This window comes from Eleutherodactylus coqui, chromosome 4 (genome assembly GCF_035609145.1).
Source record: "Eleutherodactylus coqui strain aEleCoq1 chromosome 4, aEleCoq1.hap1, whole genome shotgun sequence".
Taxonomy (NCBI): Eukaryota; Metazoa; Chordata; class Amphibia; order Anura; family Eleutherodactylidae; genus Eleutherodactylus; species Eleutherodactylus coqui.
Window position 1 is genome coordinate 192,493,494 of NC_089840.1, and position 19,220 is coordinate 192,512,713.

The following is a 19,220-nucleotide window of genomic DNA, read 5'->3' on the forward strand; positions in this document are numbered from 1 at the left end:
AAGGCTTAAGGTTCAAAACATTTGGATATCAGATAAGTTCTGAAAATACATACTTTTTAATGGTAATTGCAGGTTAATAGGATGTCCAAACTGGAATAGGCTTTTACTGGAAGGTTTTAGTTTATGTACGATTATTTTATTATTGCTTGATTCAATATTATAGTTTTGAAGTGTTACTTTTATCAAATAGCCTACATGGAAAATGACACACTGGCTGAGATTTTATCAGTTTCCCTAAACAATCCAACCTAAACTTCATATTTTTTTTAGGTGGTGAAACCGAGAACTTGCAGAGAAGCCAACAAAATATTCAGTAGATGAAAGTAAGGTGAAACGTCGATCCACGATGCATTTTGAAATATTTTCCAGTTAACAAGGTTTGTCTCTATTTTACTTCTAACCTTTAGCATGCATTTATAAGCTATTTGGTTTTAAGAAGTTAGTCTATATAATGCATTGTTAAGTTGACATTCTGCCTTGCAGGTAGAACTTGGATGCATTAGTACAGTCGTGCATGTCTTAGCCCATGATTGCCAAATAGGTGAGGCAGAAAATCTCTGTAATATGGCATACAACTGAGCATCTGACCCATGTAAAGGGCAAGAACAGCTTGCAGGAGTGCTATGGTTCCTTCAATTAGCTGATCGGTGCTCAGAAGGTGCCTCCTTCTGACCTGATATTGATGGCCTTTCATAACAATAGGCCAGCTGTAGAAAAGCCCTACAGACCTCCTAAAGGGTTTCTCACATATTGTAGTCTATTTAGCAAAAATAGCACTTCTTTGGCGTTGGGAGGGGTACCATCTCTCCTTAGGAAGAGCACCAAGAAGGTGAGTGAGGCCATTCATGCTCCTCTGGGTAATATGCCAATAAGGAAGATAGAACAATACCTCTGCAGCGCCACCTATTGGATGGCAGCATTCCTTCAAATCAGTGCTTTATACAGGTCAATAACAGGTTGGGAATTCTCCAAGCCAGAATCTATACACAGACAGCTGTTTCATGTTTTTTGCCCCTCATCAGTCTATAGTAGGATCATGGCTTGGCTAGTGAGAGGCCTGTGACGTAGGTCGGGAGGCGTAACATCACTCCTTAGGGAGAGCACCAAGAAGGTGAGTTAGGAGACTTATAAGGCCATTCGTGCTCCTCTGGGTAATACGCAAATTTAAATATGTTTTTTGCATTTGACACGGTGGTGTTTTTTGTTCCATCAAAACCCACAGCATTTAGATAATTGCTGTTGGTCAGTAGCAAAATGTAATATGCCCTATAAATAATGCATTTTTAGTGGTGTTTTCTCACTTTGGCTGAGTTTTTTGGTCCATGGCATTTTTGCAAATGGCAGCGAACTCTGGGTATGATGTGTGTTCTGTCATTTTGCCATATGTGTCTCTCCAGGAAACGAAGCCAAAGAAAAAATGCATATCTGACTTAAAAACGTAACCGAAAATCCGTCATTCCAAAAGCGCTAATGATTTTACTGGATTTTTTGCATTCAAAAAATGTTAGAAAAAAGACTGTGACTGAAGGTAGCCTGAGGCTACATATACACGGGTTGCGCTCACCAACGTGCATTTTTATGGCAATGTAAGGCGTTTTTCTGGCAAAAACACCTCCCAGCACTTCAGTAAAGTAGCGATCCTTCAGCACTGCTTTCAGCCGTGTCAGAGGATCAGCAATTGTTTCCCATTGCTTTCAATGGGAAACCTCACATCGCACTTCCATGCACATCACACGCCAATCAATGTGTTTTACTGTCCCATTGAAAACAATAGGCGATGCGTTTCCAAGGAATGCAAAAAGATAGGACATTGCTCATGTATATGACTCCATTAAGAAGAATGGGGATAATATTCGTGTGAGATTTGTGCATCTCGCAATGCACAAATTTCGTGTGAGTTTCTTGGCCATGTGAAACTGGCCTAAGGGCAAAAACACATGAGTGCATGCGCTAATATGCTTGGCACTGCAGAGCATATTAGTGCATGGACCGGGGTTTTGTTTTGTCTTTTTTCGGACTATTCAAACTCCGCTATTGCACGCAAGTTTGAAAATAAAAGCGGGAAGATAGGTCCTGCCTTATCCTTTTCACGTGTAGTGTTAACTATGTGCAAGAAAGATAGAGCAGCTCCTATAAATTAACAGTCGGGAATCCCAATAGGGGAAACAAAACCATTCTATTCAATGGCCTTGTTTAGTCCTGTTATGCGACCCTGATTTTCACGGCCACATAACAGAACTGAAATATGCCCAGCTGTTTAAGCCTTAAGGGTGCTTTCACACGGGCCGAAACAGCCTGCATGACGCACCCCAAATCCACACTTCAGGGCTTAAACAGATAGGTGTGTTATAGTGCCATTATGTGGCCGTGAAAATCATGGCCACATATCGGGACGAAACGCAACCATTGATTGGAATTTCACAGATACGATTCCTGAAAATCACCTCACATACACAGCTATATCGCATGTTCACGAGCGAGATATCGTGTCTAGGTAGTCTAAGCCTATGACAGCAGCCCATTAGGCTCTACTGGAGGCGGGGTCTAATAGGTTGAGTTACATGGCAGACATGGAGGCCTTTGTCAGGCTTCCATCTGCAATGGGAACCATTGGTACTTTATAATCGTACTGCAGTGTCCTGATGCCCCCTCCCCTGTCATCTGCTCATATGGTGCAATTGCTAAAGATTTTAGCATGTAAGGGGTTAAACTGCCAGGATCTGAGGTTTCTCTGTTTCTGGCTGTTAGAGCAGAAGCCCCGCTGTTGCTAGTCAGCCAAGTGAGCACCTTAAAAAGATGTATGTGCAGGTTTAAAGCCTATTAATGAAGTCCGTAAAAAGGCATATTGTAAGGGGTTAAAACAGATATCCACTTTGTTATGGAACTACTTTTCTTCCTTGCTTAATCTTAAGTGTGTGGTTACACTGATTTCTTACTTATAATATATGTCATCTGCAAATTTTTGCCAGTTACACATTAAAATTGTTGAATGAAGCAGATCTCATGGCTGGACAGACACTTAGTAATTTTTGGTTCTGCTCATGTTCCAATGACTTTACTACCAGCACAATAAAAGAATATCGCAGATTTCCGGGCGTTGTGCTTAATGAACTTATTTCCCAGGACAATGACATTGATGCCCTCCCAATCCATACAATTGACCATCAGTGTTTGGCTGATGGGGTGAAGCAGGGTGGGTGGTGTTATGGCACGGCTGTGACAGGTATTTTGAATGTTACGGGTTTTTTTAACCATAAATTCACACGTATAACCGGTATCCACATGCCCATTTCTAGGGAACTCCTTGGCGAGACAAGGCACTTCAACTCTCTCATAACTAAACCTCTTCATCGTCGTACTCTGTGTTACATTCCCAAAGATCAGCAGCAAGGCAACATTGTGGCCGCATGCACCCTAGGTGCCAGAGTACGGCACCAATTTAGGAGCTGTGCATTGCAAAATAGATTTCCAGTACACTTTATCTTCTTGCGCCACAAATCCCCACTACATGACATCCTTGTTTCATAGTGCCTAACACAACATTACATATATTCCTAATATTCATCTAACTCTTTTAGTAAACTGGTCGACCCCAAATGTAGTGTTTCAATTCCCAAATAATTAGATTCTCCTTGGGAAGGTACTCCCTCAGTCCATACGCATCATTCATAGACCCTAATGTGCACATCCTAACGTTTCGTTGGTCTTCCATTTTCTGCAGCTTGGTTGCATCTCCTGGATCCATGGCCCCATTGGCATCATCTGGAATTGAGTCCCATGCAGGGAAGGAGACTCTCACTTCCCCATGTGCTGTAGGGGCCTTCACCTGATGAACCCTGTGGCTGGTTGCCTCTTTGGCCCCCAGGTCATCAAGGTCCCTTTTGCCATCACTTATTTTTGTGCTGCTCCCAAGTTTGGGGACACATGCAACTCTGTATCCCCTGCTCCCTGACGTGCAGGACCTTTCCCGGTGCTCCCAGCTCCTTTTCGCTTGGACTGAATGGGGGCATGACTTACTTCTGGCAGCTGGAGTTGCTTTCACAGTGGCTATCAGATCTGCTGGTTTAGGGGGAACAGAGCACTGCTCACCCCTTTACAGAGAAGTCCAACCATTGGAACCCCTGCCAAACTAAACAATGAAGAAGTTTCCTTCTTCTATCTATAGCAGTCCTATTGAACTGAATTGAGTGGAGGTGCACACACGTGTCCTCTGCATCCAAACTTTGGGATACACTGGAACTGTAATCTCCAGGCTGGAGGACCTAGAATTTTGATTAGTGGATTGCTACTGTGGGAAGACCCTTTTAATAACTTAATAACCACAAAGGTGCAGAAACAACATTCTTATCAAAATAAAGAAACCGTCTATTTAAACAATCATTGAATATGGCTCTGTTCACACTTGCATCATGGTTTCCGTCTCTTGCGCAACAGACCCCACCGGTGGCTGATGGACCTCATTGACTTTTAATAGGGTCTATTGGGATTCATTGTGGTTTTCATGATTTTGATGGATAAAATAGCCCTACGTGTAGCACTAATCTTTCCATCAAATATGATAGAACCAGCTATGGAGGCGCCAAACAGGGCTGTGAAGCAAATGTGAACATAGGCTCACTGTCTGTTTGTAACAAGTTTACTAATATATTCATGTGTATACATATATATTGTATGTACACATATAGGACGTGGAACCTTTTAGAAATTTTTGGCATTAATACCCTCACAGACATTGATCTCAAACAGAACTTTCTTTTTAGCAAGGCTGACTGCAATTAGGAAACCAAAAGGGAGAGTAGGAGAACACATAGACTTTACTTAGGCTTAGTGGTTAGTATGTTCACTATAAAGGTTGTTCTGGCAATGTTTATTTAGCTATGTAATTATCTGTCATTATTTATATGGCCCCGACATGTTCTCCAATCCCGTACGCTGATTGTAGGATCGCACTGTGACCAGATATACGTCTTCTAGTATGAGGGATAGGCTGTTACATTTTTTGTAGCAAATACTTTAATATGATATTTGAGTTTATTTGGACTGTAAAGATCTTGACTGATAGACAAACAATGATGCCTATTGCTAACTTATGTCTTAAACTTCCTTGTAGCTCAATTATAGTCAGCCTTTACACTGGCCACATACATAAGATAAAAGTCGTAGGAAATGCCTGTTGTTGACCATTTACACGTAGGCCAACCATAATTTTTATGCCACTGCTCTGACCCCTGTGTAGTGGCCAGCGCTTGTAATTGCAGGTGCAGCTCCCACTACACAGGATTTGGAGCAGTGGCTTCCACTCTGACCCCTGTGTATTTGCGTCACAGCAAGCGCCTGTTCAGCTGATCGGCTGAGTTTTTGAGTGGCGAAACCCAGCCGATTAACTATTGCTGACCTATCCTGAGGATAAGTCATCAATAGTGTTTGAGCCTGGAAAACCCCTTTTAAGGACAATCATTTTCCATCATACACAAGTGCATTGCATGGTTTTTGTTTTAAGTATATGTTTAATCTAGCAGTTGAACATGTTGCTGCGAAGATCATGTATGCAAACCATATGATCAACAACTGATTGGCTAAATTCTGGCCAGTCCTAATCTTATATGCATGGTCCATGTTAGGGTGACCAATTAGGTAGAAGTAGGCTGAGGGTCGAACAACTATCGAATGAATGACCACCTGTTGAGTGCTCATTAGACCAATACAGCTATATACATTTTAGTTAATTTTGTCTGTTACACTTGCTCAAATTGGTGCAACTCATTCAATGCTCTACTGTACTGTGTGTGGCCAGCTGTCTAGCTGCTCTACTGTACTGTGTGTGGCCGGCTGTCTAGCTGCTCTACTGTACTGTGTGTGGCCGGCTGTCTAGCTGCTCTACTGTACTGTGTGTGGCCGGCTGTATAGCTGCTTTACTGTTTTGTGTGTGGTCAGTTGTCTAGCTGCTCTACTGTTTTGTGTGTGGTCGGCTGTCTAGCTGCTCTACTGTACTGTGTGTGGTCAGCTGTCTAGCTGCTCTACTGTACTGTGTGTGGTCAGCTGCCTAGGTGCTCTACTGTACTGTGTGTGGCTGGCTGTCAAGCTGCTCTACTGTACTGTGTGTGGTCAGCTGTCTAGGTGCTCTACTGTACTGTGTGTGGTCGGCTGTCTAGCTGCTCTACTGTACTGTGTGTGGTCAGCTGCCTAGGTGCTCTACTGTACTGTGTGTGGCTGGCTGTCAAGCTGCTCTACTGTACTGTGTGTGGTCAGCTGCCTAGGTGCTCTACTGTACTGTGTGTGGCTGGCTGTCAAGCTGCTCTACTGTTTTGTGTGTGACTGGCTGTCTAGCTGCTCTACTGTACTGTGTGGTCAGCTGCCTAGCTGCTCTACTGTACTGTGTGTGACCGGCTGTCTAGCTGCTCTACTGTACTGTGTGTGGTCAGCTGTCTAGGTGCTCTACTGTACTGTGTGTGGTCGGCTGTCTAGCTGCTCTACTGTACTGTGTGTGGCCGGCTGTCTAGCTGCTCTACTGTACTGTGTGTGGTCAGCAGTCTAGCTGCTCTACTGTACTGTGTGTGGTCAGCTGCCTAGGTGCTCTACTGTACTGTGTGTGGCTGGCTGTCAAGCTGCTCTACTGTACTGTGTGTGGTCAGCTGCCTAGGTGCTCTACTGTACTGTGTGTGGTCAGCTGCCTAGGTGCTCTACTGTACTGTGTGTGGCCGGCTGTCTAGCTGCTCTACTGTACTGTGTGGTCAGCTGCCTAGCTGTTCTACTGTACTGTGTGTGACCGGCTGTCTAGCTGCTCTACTGTACTGTGTGTGGTCAGCTGTCTAGGTGCTCTACTGTACTGTGTGTGGCCGGCTGTCTAGCTGCTCTACTGTACTGTGTGTGGTCAGCAGTCTAGCTGCTCTACTGTACTGTGTGTGGTCAGCTGCCTAGGTGCTCTACTGTACTGTGTGTGGCTGGCTGTCAAGCTGCTCTACTGTACTGTGTGTGGCCAGCTGTCTAGCTGCTCTACTGTTTTGTGTGTGACTGGCTGTCTAGCTGCTCTACTGTACTGTGTGGTCAGCTGCCTAGCTGCTCTACTGTACTGTGTGTGGCCGGCTGTCTAGCTGCTCTACTGTACTGTGTGGTCAGTTGCCTAGCTGTTCTACTGTACTGTGTGTGGCCGGCTGTCTAGCCGCTCTACTGTACAATGTGTGACCAGCTGTCTAGCTGCTCTACTGTACTGTGTGTGGTCAGCTGCCTAGGTGCTCTACTGTACTGTGTGTGGTCGGCTGTCTAGCTGCTCTACTGTACTGTGTGTGGTCAGCTGCCTAGGTGCTCTACTGTACTGTGTGTGGCTGGCTGTCAAGCTGCTCTACTGTACTGTGTGTGGCCGGCTGTATAGCTGCTTTACTGTTTTGTGTGTGGTCAGTTGTCTAGCTGCTCTACTGTTTTGTGTGTGGTCAGCAGTCTAGCTGCTCTACTGTACTGTGTGTGGTCAGCTGCCTAGGTGCTCTACTGTACTGTGTGTGGCTGGCTGTCAAGCTGCTCTACTGTGCTGTGTGTGGTCAGCTGTCTAGGTGCTCTACTGTACTGTGTGTGGTCGGCTGTCTAGCTGCTCTACTGTACTGTGTGCGGCCGGCTGTCTAGCTGCTCTACTGTACTGTGTGTGGTCAGCTGTCTAGGTGCTCTACTGTACTGTGTGTGGCCGGCTGTCTAGCTGCTCTACTGTACTGTGTGTGGCCGGCTGTCTAGCTGCTCTACTGTACTGTGTGTGGCCGGCTGTATAGCTGCTTTACTGTTTTGTGTGTGGTCAGTTGTCTAGCTGCTCTACTGTTTTATGTGTGGTCGGCTGTCTAGCTGCTCTACTGTACTGTGTGTGGTCAGCTGTCTAGCTGCTCTACTGTACTGTGTGTGGTCAGCTGCCTAGGTGCTCTACTGTACTGTGTGTGGCTTGCTGTCAAGCTGCTCTACTGTACTGTGTGTGGTCAGCTGTCTAGGTGCTCTACTGTACTGTGTGTGGTCGGCTGTCTAGCTGCTCTACTGTACTGTGTGTGGCTGGCTGTCAAGCTGCTCTACTGTACTGTGTGTGGCCAGCTGTCTAGCTGCTCTACTGTTTTGTGTGTGACTGGCTGTCTAGCTGCTCTACTGTACTGTGTGGTCAGCTGCCTAGCTGCTCTACTGTACTGTGTGGTCAGCTGCCTAGCTGCTCTACTGTACTGTGTGTGGCCGGCTGTCTAGCCGCTCTACTGTACAATGTGTGACCAGCTGTCTAGCTGCTCTATCCAGCAGCCTATAGGGGAGCATTTTGTGGCGCACAAAACTACACCTTGACAAACAATCCCCCTTCCCCTTGAGTCTGCAGATAATTGGATAATGGTTCTTTAAATGGAATGAAATTCAAGCAACGAATAATAATTTTTATGCTTACGGCGAACTATGTCCGTACGAATTATCATTGATCGTTCATTCATTTTTAACTTGCTTTAACAATTTTTAGAACGATAATCATTTCGTGTAAAGGGGTCTATGGAGACACACAAGTGAAGAGAATAGATTGGGAAACAGCTGTGTGTTGTTATCACAGCATAGGCTAAGACATCTTCACACAGGCGAATGTGTATTTGTGCACCTGAGCACTGGGTATTTGCGGAATGAACAATACTTTTTTGTGCACACATCGTGGTATTTTGCTGTACTTTTTCCACTTGCAAAATATGTTCATTTGCACGTGGCAAAAAACCCGCACTAATTGAGATGGCTGTTTCACGCATCAGCTAGCATACTTTGCATGTATTTGCGCATCCGCATTGACTTATATGGGGACTTTTGCTGCGCAAATGTGCAGGACAATATAGTTCGCTCCTTTTTTAGCGCAACCTACATGTGCAGGAAAAATTTGCGCATTTGAACAAACCCATTGAACTTAATCGGTTCTATTCTCTGCATATTGTACACGCAAATTTTGCACACGCAAATACACCCGCATGAAGCCAGCCTAATTATAGCTTTCTATTGATAGTTTTATGTCTAATGAGGCTTCTTTCTCATTTATATTCATGTAAAGAAGAATATCTACATTGCAGATCAGGGAAAGGAGGCTGCCATTAGAGAAATGCATGCAGTGCGGGAATTAGCATCTGGCTGGGCACAACTGCATCATCCATCTTAAGAGGTAAAAGCGGCAAACTATGAGAAAATAACAGACTTCAAATGTGAGCATGTAATAGAATTAAGAAGCAGTTGTATGCTGATCATTCGACGCACATCACATGGAGCTCACAGCACTTGCAGGGTTCTGGCACTCTATACAACTGATTTGAGTCATTTGTTTCATGATTCATGAGTGCTGACTATTAGGTGGCGTCAGGAGTCTCTCTCTGCTGTATGGAAACTATTATTCATATTTTGCTTAGCTAAAAGAACAGAATCCTAGAATGGTAGAGTTGGAAGGGACCTCCAGGGTCATCGGGTCCAACCCCCTGCTCAGTGCAGGATCACTAAATCATCCCAGATAGATGTCTGTCCAGCCTCTGAAGACTTCCATTGAAGGAGAACTCACCACCTCCTGTGGCAAACTGTTCCACTCATTGATCACCCTCACTGTCTAATATTTAATCTGTCCACATAATAGCAAAAAATGGCAGCATCAGCGGTGTTTAAATTAAGTAGTAAATCTTTATTGCTCCATGCTAAAAACAGGCAATGTTTCAACTGCTATAGTATTTCTAAAGCTTGAGAAAGACTATGGCAGTTGAAACGTTGCCTGTTTTTAACATGGAGCAATAAAGATTTACTACTTCATTTAAACACTGCTGAAGCTGCCACTTTTTGCTATTGTGTGGATGTTGGAGGGAATGGGAGGTCCATGATCCCTCGAACGTGGTTCTGCATGATATTAAAATACACCTTTGCTGGAAACTGCATGCTGCGGGACTGAGTGCTGCGGGACTTGTGGACTATAAACCTAATATCTAATTTGTGTCTCCTCCCTTTCAGTTTCATCCCATTGCTTCTAGTCTTTCCTTGTGCAAATGAGACTAGGGCTGATCCCTCTGCACTGTGACAGCCCTTCAGGTATTTGTAGACAGCTATTAACTCTCCTTTCAGCCTTCTTTTTTGCAAGCTAAACATTCCCAGATCCTTTAACCGTTCCTCATAGGACATGATTTGTAGACCGCTCACCATCTTGGTAACTCTTCTCTGAACTTGCTCCAGTTTGTCTGTCTTTTTTAAAGTGGGGTTCCCAGAACTGGACACAGTATGAGGTCTGACTAAGGAAGAGTAAAGGGTATAATTCCCTCACACTTCTCTTAATACATCAGGTTAATAGTACGCTAGAAGATGAATACTAGTAGTTGAAAAAACTTTCACCAGTGAAAAAATACGCCCCGTACCACTCCACAATCATCTGGTATAACTGAAAGAGTTAAACAGCAGCACTTCTATTGGCCTAATCTTATGCCTCGCAGTCCAAAAGTAATGTACGTGTAAGTGACAATTTAAAAAAATATTACACCTGCAACGCTTTTCAAAACCCTCTTATACCAGAAACGGCACATTGATCGATGAGAGCAGATTGCTCAACAAATCATTTGTGAAAAAAAAGACATCAATACCTAAGAATACTAAAGCATTTGCAAATATAAATATGATTGAAAGTGTTTGCGGCGGCCTCCTGACAGCCCAGCCACCCTCCCCTCCCCACCCAGACCTCAGGATATACGGCGCTGTCAAAGATGTGTTTTTTTTCTCCTGTACTCATTGAAATGAATATGCGCAATTGGCCTAGCTGTTTATGGATGTTTATGGGGAGTCGGGATAGATAGTCGGTTGAAAAAGATACCTGTAATCTGGATAATCGGAAATCATTGCTGCAAAAACACTGAAGTCAGTTAACGACCCGTCTCATCATATACTTTGTATAAATAATAAGTTTTATAGAAAAGCACAGAACCTAAATGCTTTATTGGAATTTTGTCTCTGACACCCAGACACGATAACCTCACCCAAAATGCCAGCGAGTCCCCCGATGGAGTTCTGGTTCCTTTAGTTACTGCTCTCCTGTCATGCCTGCAGAACACAAAGGACACTATTACTAATATACATGACATTACGGTTTCGGACGAAGAGTCCATGGCCAGTATTAATGTGGAGAGGCTATATGGTAATATTCGTCACGAGTTAGACATAAAAGGAACTTTGCCTGTAATCCCAAGACTGGCCACTTCAGTGGGAACAGAGCTGTATGCTTCCTGCAGAATTCAGCTCGGTATACATATTCACCAACCTGGCAAACAACTGATCAGTAAGAGTCCCAGGCGGCAGTCCCTTACAAATCTAGTATTGCCGACCATCCTGCAGATAGCCTGTCAATAGTTTATAACTAGACAGCTCCTTTAGTAAAGGTTAGATTTTAGTAGGGGCATAATAGTGGACCATTTTTGGACCATTATATGGACCATACATATAAATTTATTTTTTATTTCATAATTATTTTTTTTAAACTTATTTTTGTATCTATGAATGCCATGATGTCATATAAGACCTCTGGGGTCATTCACATTGTCTTTTTTTTTTTATTTCACACTTTTCCACTATAGCTTGGTTACTTTTACATGAGCTGAAGACTAGCCACACCCACCTCACCCTCCAGCCAATGATTGGTGCACAGTAATAAGCAGACAGCTGTCTATCATTGGCTGGAGCTCAGGGTGGGTGTAGCTAGCTGCAGCTCATAAACTTCCAGGACTACTTTAAGTAGTCCTCTATACATGTGCTGCTACTGATAAAAAGGCAAGTTTCTCCAAAACTACTGCACAGATCCACACAGCAGATATATCACTGTGATCAGGGTAACTGTCACCACCTTGAGAGGAGTTCAAAAGGATAGTGACAGGGTCTTTTTCATAAATGTACCCCTAATTGTTTCCAGAACCATTGCTGCTCTCGTCCATGGCCTCTCTCTACTATTACTACTCATCTCAATTAATTTGAAAGTTTCTGTGCTAAGGCCCATAGACTAAAGTAGCAGGACTGTGAACAAAAATTTGACTTTTTCTTATAATGTCCTACAACCCCCTTAACTGGGGGTGTTAGTCACTGCGGCAGGGAATACACACGTCACCGGCTTCGTTTTTTCATAAATGATTCATAATATAAGATCACTGGCAGCACAACATAGATAGCTAAGTACTTCCACATGCAGCTCTGCCGGACTCAACAGATGCTAACATAGTAGCGAGAGCTTCATCGATGGATACATAAAGATCATGGCATGTATTTTTCTATCAAGAAAGGACAATATTGGGAGTATTTTTTGTCTGTCCTCTGCTGAACTCCGGATGAAGTAGAGAAACTTGGGAGATGCAGAAGGAAAATCCTTCCAGTTCTATTTCAGTACACTTCAGGGAATGTAAGAAACAGGCAGATGGCCAAATTCCATAGTTATGGATAAAGCATAAAGCACAGCTCTGGTCTCTACGACAAGATGTGGTCTACACTCCTTTGGCTGAATTTAGAAGCTCAGCTCTGAAGTTGGGAATGACAAGGGATAGGAATGCATGAGAAGCCAAAGTGTGGTTATTCTTGCTAATTGTAAGCTCATTGTTTATCATACAAAATCACTTATTGGCTTTTATATGTCTAGACCACAAAATTACTTCTGTCATTACAACAAACAAGTCCTTATGGTAAGTCACCACCAGATTCTCTTCCCCTTTATTGCTGTTATTTATTTTGCACTATTTCACTTCCTATATACTTCGGATAACTTTCTTAAGGCTATAGATTTCCTTAGGCTTCTTGGAAATGCTCTTGTTGAGGGGAGTCTACCATAAATATAACCTTGCTGTAGAGGAATATTGGAAGACAATCCATCTTGATTATTCGGCTTGTAGGAATCGTCAAAGTAAAGCTCCCAATAATTAATGTGCAGTACCCCTGTGTAATGAGCAGCGGCTCTGCTGGCAGTACGTTCAGATCTTATCTTGCCTTTTTGATTTTTTTATTGACTGCACAATGTTCCACTTCAATGTTCTACTTGAATGGGAGAAGGTAAATATGATTAAATGTGTTTATTTAAGTCATTTTATTAGCATTTCACATGTCCATTGTCATCACTAAGACCTCATAAAAGCTGGCATCTAGATGGATGGTAGCTTTCGGTGACTTTGTAGCTAGTAAGTCTGCTCACTATATTGGCTAATTAGTTCTGGTGATTTTAATATTATCCTCTAAACTTTATTCTGGTATGCAAGATCTCATGAAAGCAGAAGGGAAGCGTAACAACGGAAATGTGGATTGTACAGAAGAATGCCCATTTGGATTGGATTATTTATTTTACTCATATTTCCTAGCACTGTACAGAGATTATCATTAATTACATCGGCCCCTATCCCTTCCCACCATCTAAATTAGTAGCAGCCTGAAATAATTCAAGGCATTCTAATGTTACGTTTAGTTTTTCTTTGCTCATCCTACAAAATATTTATTAGGGAATGTCATAAAATGGCTCATATATGAGTTGAAGTGGCCTAGCAATAGTGGTCGCAGAAGTCTCAATTGCAACCCGGGTCCATAGTTTCCCCAAGAAGATTACAGGTTGATTCATTACTCACACTGCCACGCCACTGCCAGTCATAGCGTCTCTGAGCATAACACACACCAGCTCATCCCCCCTCTCCAGAGCACCTACATTCTCCTGCTCCTAGCACAGGGTATGTGCTGCAGAGAGAGGAGAGGAGTCGATCAGTGCCAGGGGTGTAACTATAGAGGATGCAGGGGATGCTGTTGCACCCGGGCCCAGGAGCCTTAGGGGGCCCATAAGGCCTCTCTTCTTCATATAGGGAGCCCACTACTATGAATAAAGCATTGTAGTTGGGGGCCCCGTTACAGGTTTTGCATTGGGGCCCGAGAGCTTCAAGTTACGCCTCTAATCAGTGCTATGCTTGCTAAGACACTGTGACAGGTTGCGGCATAGGCACCACAAGGAGCATAAGGGGACGGGGAGCACAGAAAAAAGGCCACAACTTCAGGGGGGAAGGAGTGCAGAAGGGGAATTAGTTCTTGTGGTAGGTACTATGGGATAAATATAAAGCCACCTTAACATTTAGCAGATTTTGATGTGAATCCACACCAAAAACTGCATCAAAACCTTTGGTGTTGGCTTGGTTGCGATTTTTTGTAAAATTCTAACCCATTCAATTGAAGAGGTGAATTGTGCTGTGGATCTGCACCAAAAACTACATGTAAATCCACACTAAGGGCTCCCACCCACTAGCATTTTTTTACTGTGAAATTCGCAGCGTTTTTTTTTTTCTGCAGGGGTCTTTGGGCTATGGGAGTTGTAAAGCTAAAATCGCGATTGCGCAAAATCGCGATTTCGCGGTAAATCGCGATTTTGCGCGATCGCGATTTTAGCTTTACAAGTCCCATAGACCCCCTGTAGAAAAAAAAACGTGCGAATTTCGCAGTGAAAAAAAACGCTAGTGGGTGGGAGCCACTGGCGTTTCTTTTCCCCTGCAAAATTCGCAGCATTTTTTTTCTGCAAGGGTCTATGGGACTTGTAATGTTAAAATCGCGATTGCGCAAAATCGCAATTTACGCGAATCGCGGTAAATTGCGATTTAGCGCGATCGCGATTTTAACATTACAAGTCCCATAGACCCCTGCAGAAAAAAAATGCTGCGAATTTCGCAGGGAAAAAAAAACGCCAGTGGGTGGGCGCCCTCAGGGTGTGGATTTTGATGTGATTTTTAGTGCGGACGGCAACACAGATTTTATGCAATTTTGCTGTGTGTGGACATACCCTTACTGTATTTAGGGAATATTACTTTGCAGGGCACAACAGGGGACACAAGTACAGTTTGTCACACAAAAGCAAGCATTGTTACTATGGGAAGGCACTGAAAGGGGTATTGGGTGCTGCAGCAGGATGAATAGGGTGTGCACAGACAAATTGTTTTTATAAGAAGGGAAAGTTAATGACTTCAATCAGTGGAGACATCACCTGTGATCACTGGGGGTAACTGCACTGTAATCACTATCACTGCATAGAACTGGTATCCATTATGTGATGGGTGCATTATTTATCTACTGGGGCAGAGCTGCTGTATCTGACCCTGCAGTGGTATAAAAGCCATCTTAACTGTCTAAAAATGTGTGTGTGTGCATGTATTTATCTTTTTTTTGGGGGGTGGGGGTGGGGGGTGGGAGTTAAGGCATACTGCTAGTCTCATCCAGGGATGCTAGTGCTGCATCAATAGGTCACTTAAAAGATCCAATGATGCAGAGTCAAGTTCTTCGCAGAGTCTTTTCATCAGCCATTAAGGTAAATTGTGAAGGGGTCCAAGCTGAATTTTCACACCCGGGCCCATCAGTCTCTAGCTACGCCCCTGGTGGGTTGTCCAAGTTGTTGCTAAACAAAATGATGCAAATGCATAGAATTGCGTAAAACAGCTGTCTGATTCCCTGTTGATCCATCGCTCCCCCCACCACAGGCTCTTCTTATTTGGCAGCAGTGGCGATGTTCCATATACCCCTGTGACCACTGCAGCCAATCACCAACCTCACTGGTCTCATATCGTTCAGTGCGGAGGCTAGTGATTGTCACAGTGGTCAGGTGGAGTATACAGATTAAGGCAATCAGAGTCATAGCTATAAGGGGTAGCGAGGTGGTTGCCCCACTGTTAAAGAGAGACTAGTATTATAAATGTTGCAGTAGGTAGGGGCCCTGTGATAGAGTTTGCATTGGGGCCCGAAGAGTTTATGCCTCTGGGATCTGTGACTTGAATTGCGCTTGTTTTGAATAGTTTTCAGCTCATACAGTGCTTTTGTGGATTAATTATATTGTCATATGACATCAAGTAGAGGGCTGGGGAGAGTTTAAATAGAATAACTGGGGACTCACATTCATATGAAGTATATATACTAAAAAGCTAATACACATATAAGATCCTTAGTATATAGTGTACGGGGGGAAGCGGGGGATGAGAAATATAAAAAGAGTTCCATTTAGTATGTGCTTATAGACAGGATGTATATAGTAATGCTTTTTATACTTTGGTCACAGCTAACTTTCTAGCAGGGGGCAGATGAATAAATGTAATATTGTGAAACATCAAGTAATCCAGAACTTATCTGGCCACGTAAGTGTCAGAGCGTGAGGTTTTAGCATATTACAAGTTTCACATAACTCCATGTCTTATCTTCTGGCTTCTAAAGGCTGTAGTTATGTGCATAACAAAATATGTTACTTCCTGTCATGATCCCAGTACCATTACTCATGCATCTGGTCATCGTACAGCTTGCCTTGTTTATACCAAATACATTTCAGATCTACTCTTACTGTAAGGCCGCTTTCACATCTGCTTTAGGAACCAGTTCGGAGGTTCTGTCGAGGATCCGTCACAAAATACCAGAAGAAAAAGTCCAGCATGCAGTACTTTTTCATTTGGTAAAAGTCAATAGGGTTCGTTCTGCACTGTTCAGTTCCATCAGAAGACGGACCCTTTCGGGACAGAGCAGGAAAATGGAACCCCCAACGCAGATGTGAATCCACCCTTATCATTAGAATTTTAATATCTTTGTGGGAACTGTGAACTTAAAGGGCCACTCTGGTGAATTTTTCATTCATTATATAGCTATCCCCACAGTATATATAAGTGCCCCCAGTATATATAAGTGAGCTACTGTTACCTTGGTTAGTTATTCCTTTCTATCTGAAACTCCTTGACTCCTTCTTCTCAGATGGTCATGTGATCTGAATTCTGACCAGCTCAGATTTATTTGGGTTTATGTGTTCAATTTTTAGTCAGTTTCTCAGTCTGTGTGATGATATTACATGGACCTACCATAGAAACTGCTTAGAGGGGGGCACAGGCCTTCCTATCACAGTTATTACTATCACACAGCTCTTGTCACACAGTTATAATACAGGAAATTAGAGCTCATCTTCCTGACTGTATATGTATAGTCTGTAGTCTATTTTAGGTGAATGCAGCAGGTAATGATTAAACTGTCACGCCCCCCCCTCCCCCCCAACTGATGCATCATGGGATTGTTATGAAAATGGAAGCAAAAACTTCAGCATCAGATGGTGTCTGATAAGCATCAGATAGGAAGCTGCACTGCATAGAGGTGGGTGGCTGCAATATACAGAGGAAATCTCCAGGCAATCAGGTGAGAGGGGGAAGGATGGAAAAATGTGTTTTCGCCAGAGTGACCCTTTAAAGAACATTTTATTATACAGAAGGAGGGAGGAATATTTTTCTTTACAAAATAATTAAAGGGGTTGTCCCGCGCCAAAACGGGGTTTTGTTTTTTTCAGAAGCCCCCCCGTTTGGCGCGAGACAAACCCGATGCAGGGATGATTTAAAAAAAAACGGGTAGTACTTACCCGAATCCCCGCGCTCCGGTGACTTCTTACTTACCTTGTGAAGATGGCCGCCGGGATCTTCACCCTCGGTGGACCGCAGGTCTTCTGTGCGGTCCATTGCTGATTCCAGCCTCCTGATTGGCTGGAATCGGCACACGTGACGGGGCGGAGCTACGAGGAGCCGCTCTCCGGCACGAGCGGCCCCATTCAGAAGGGAGAAGACCGTACTGCGCAAGCGCGTCTAATCGGGCGATTAGACGCTGAAGATTAGACGGCACCATGGAGACGGGGACGCTAGCAACGGAACAGGTAAGTGAATAACTTCTGTATGGCTCATAATTAATGCACAATGTACATTACAAAGAGCATTAATATGGCCATACAGAAGTGTATACCCCCACTTTGTTTCGCGGGACAACCCCTTTAAATTCTAGCAAACTATCTCTGAGAGGTCATTGATGGTGGCCTGCATGGAGTCAACAGTTCAAGGATGTAAAACCATCTCAAGATGCAACAGCTCTTGGAGGATAGTAGTAATAGTGTTCTAGCCACGAGGAGAGTGTGTTGCCTGATCTTCCTGATAAATAGCTTTACGAGACACTTAAAGAGGTTTACTGAGATAATTAAAAATATAGTCAAAGGGAGGAGATGGGACAAAATAATGAAAGATCCTTTACTCACCTGGTAAATCCCCAGACACTCCAATGACAATACTTGTGATCTTTGTTTATTTGGCTACAGCGATGATTTGCCCACATACTCCCATGGCTGAAACCAAGTTAACCAAGACTGATGAGGACTGCTGGAGTATAGATTTTTTTTCTTTTGCTTTTTTCATCACATTTCTTCTCTTTCCTCAATTTTTCATTATCCTTTCAAAGAGTAGCAGTCATTTCATGTGAATTGTCAGAATACGTTGTGTGTATACAAGAGTAATAACACTATTTCTGATCATTATAAAACTGGTGAATTTTGCATCAGTTTCCTCCTCTGCAGATCTAATTGTCAGATTTCCCTAAGTTCATTTCCAGAAGAAAAGGAGACTAGCAGCTATAATGTCTCCTATACATGGCACACAAAAGGAGTGAGAGAGATTATACAGCAATAACGAGCAGTGTAGCTGTCAATCTACAGTATTACGGTCAGCAGGAATTTTGCTGTATCATCATCTCCTGTCTTCTACTTTGTTGCTGCAGGCAGTTGCTATGCAACTATCCCACAGCTGATCCATTATTGTGGATCAGCTGATGGCACTGCTGCAGCTCTGCCTTGTTTTGGGAAGAATTCCTCATTGGTCAGCCTCTTTAAGTATTCCTAACTTCTGCAGTGCATTACTGGTTATAGCGTATGCTATGTGTTCTCTTCTCTTGTTCCTAGCTTGGCCTTGTGATTTTTTTTTTTGCTTTATATGTTTTGTTTCTAGTCCAGCTTTGTCTCTTGTCAGTATAGTTTGCTCCTGTGGTTTTCTAGCCCAATCCTTGCTCATAGGGTTGTTGCTTGTTCACTTTTTTCTGATTGTATCTACCTTTGTCTTGCTTTTAGTTCAGTTCTACTCAGTTTGGTTTTCTTGTCTTTGGGTCTTACTGCCCTCTCATTGATTGTTAGAGACAGCATTTCAGATAAGGTGTCCATTAGGAATATCTAGAGTTCCTTAGGGGCAGTGATATCTGGTGTTAGGGTCAGTGTCCGGAATAGCTTAGTGAAAGATTTAGAGAGCTAACAGCTAGGGTCAGTCATCTATGGACCTGATCCCATAGGTTAATAATCTTCTTTCAGATTTGTCTGCCTCTGAAGACAAGTATTCTGTGATGAAAACCTCTGAAAGAACCCTACAATGTATGCCGCTATATAATTGTAATGTGAAGAACAGTAGAGGACC

The 19,220-nt window shown here is 43.4% G+C and overlaps 1 protein-coding gene across 4 annotated transcripts in view; it reads left to right on the top strand.

Annotated features, from left to right (window-relative positions):
• CHST3 (carbohydrate sulfotransferase 3) overlaps window positions 1-19,220 on the top strand; it is a 114,640-nt gene that overhangs the window by 35,046 nt on the left and 60,374 nt on the right. For 2 of the 4 annotated variants that reach the window (XM_066600485.1, XM_066600488.1), the window contains 2 exons: window positions 271-377; window positions 9,032-9,139. The exons of 1 other annotated variant lie outside the window; for it this stretch is intronic. The gene's annotated coding sequence lies outside the window, so the exon portion shown is untranslated. The remainder of the gene's footprint in view (window positions 1-270; window positions 378-9,031; window positions 9,140-19,220) is intronic. One more of the 4 variants, XM_066600487.1, reaches the window with a different exon arrangement.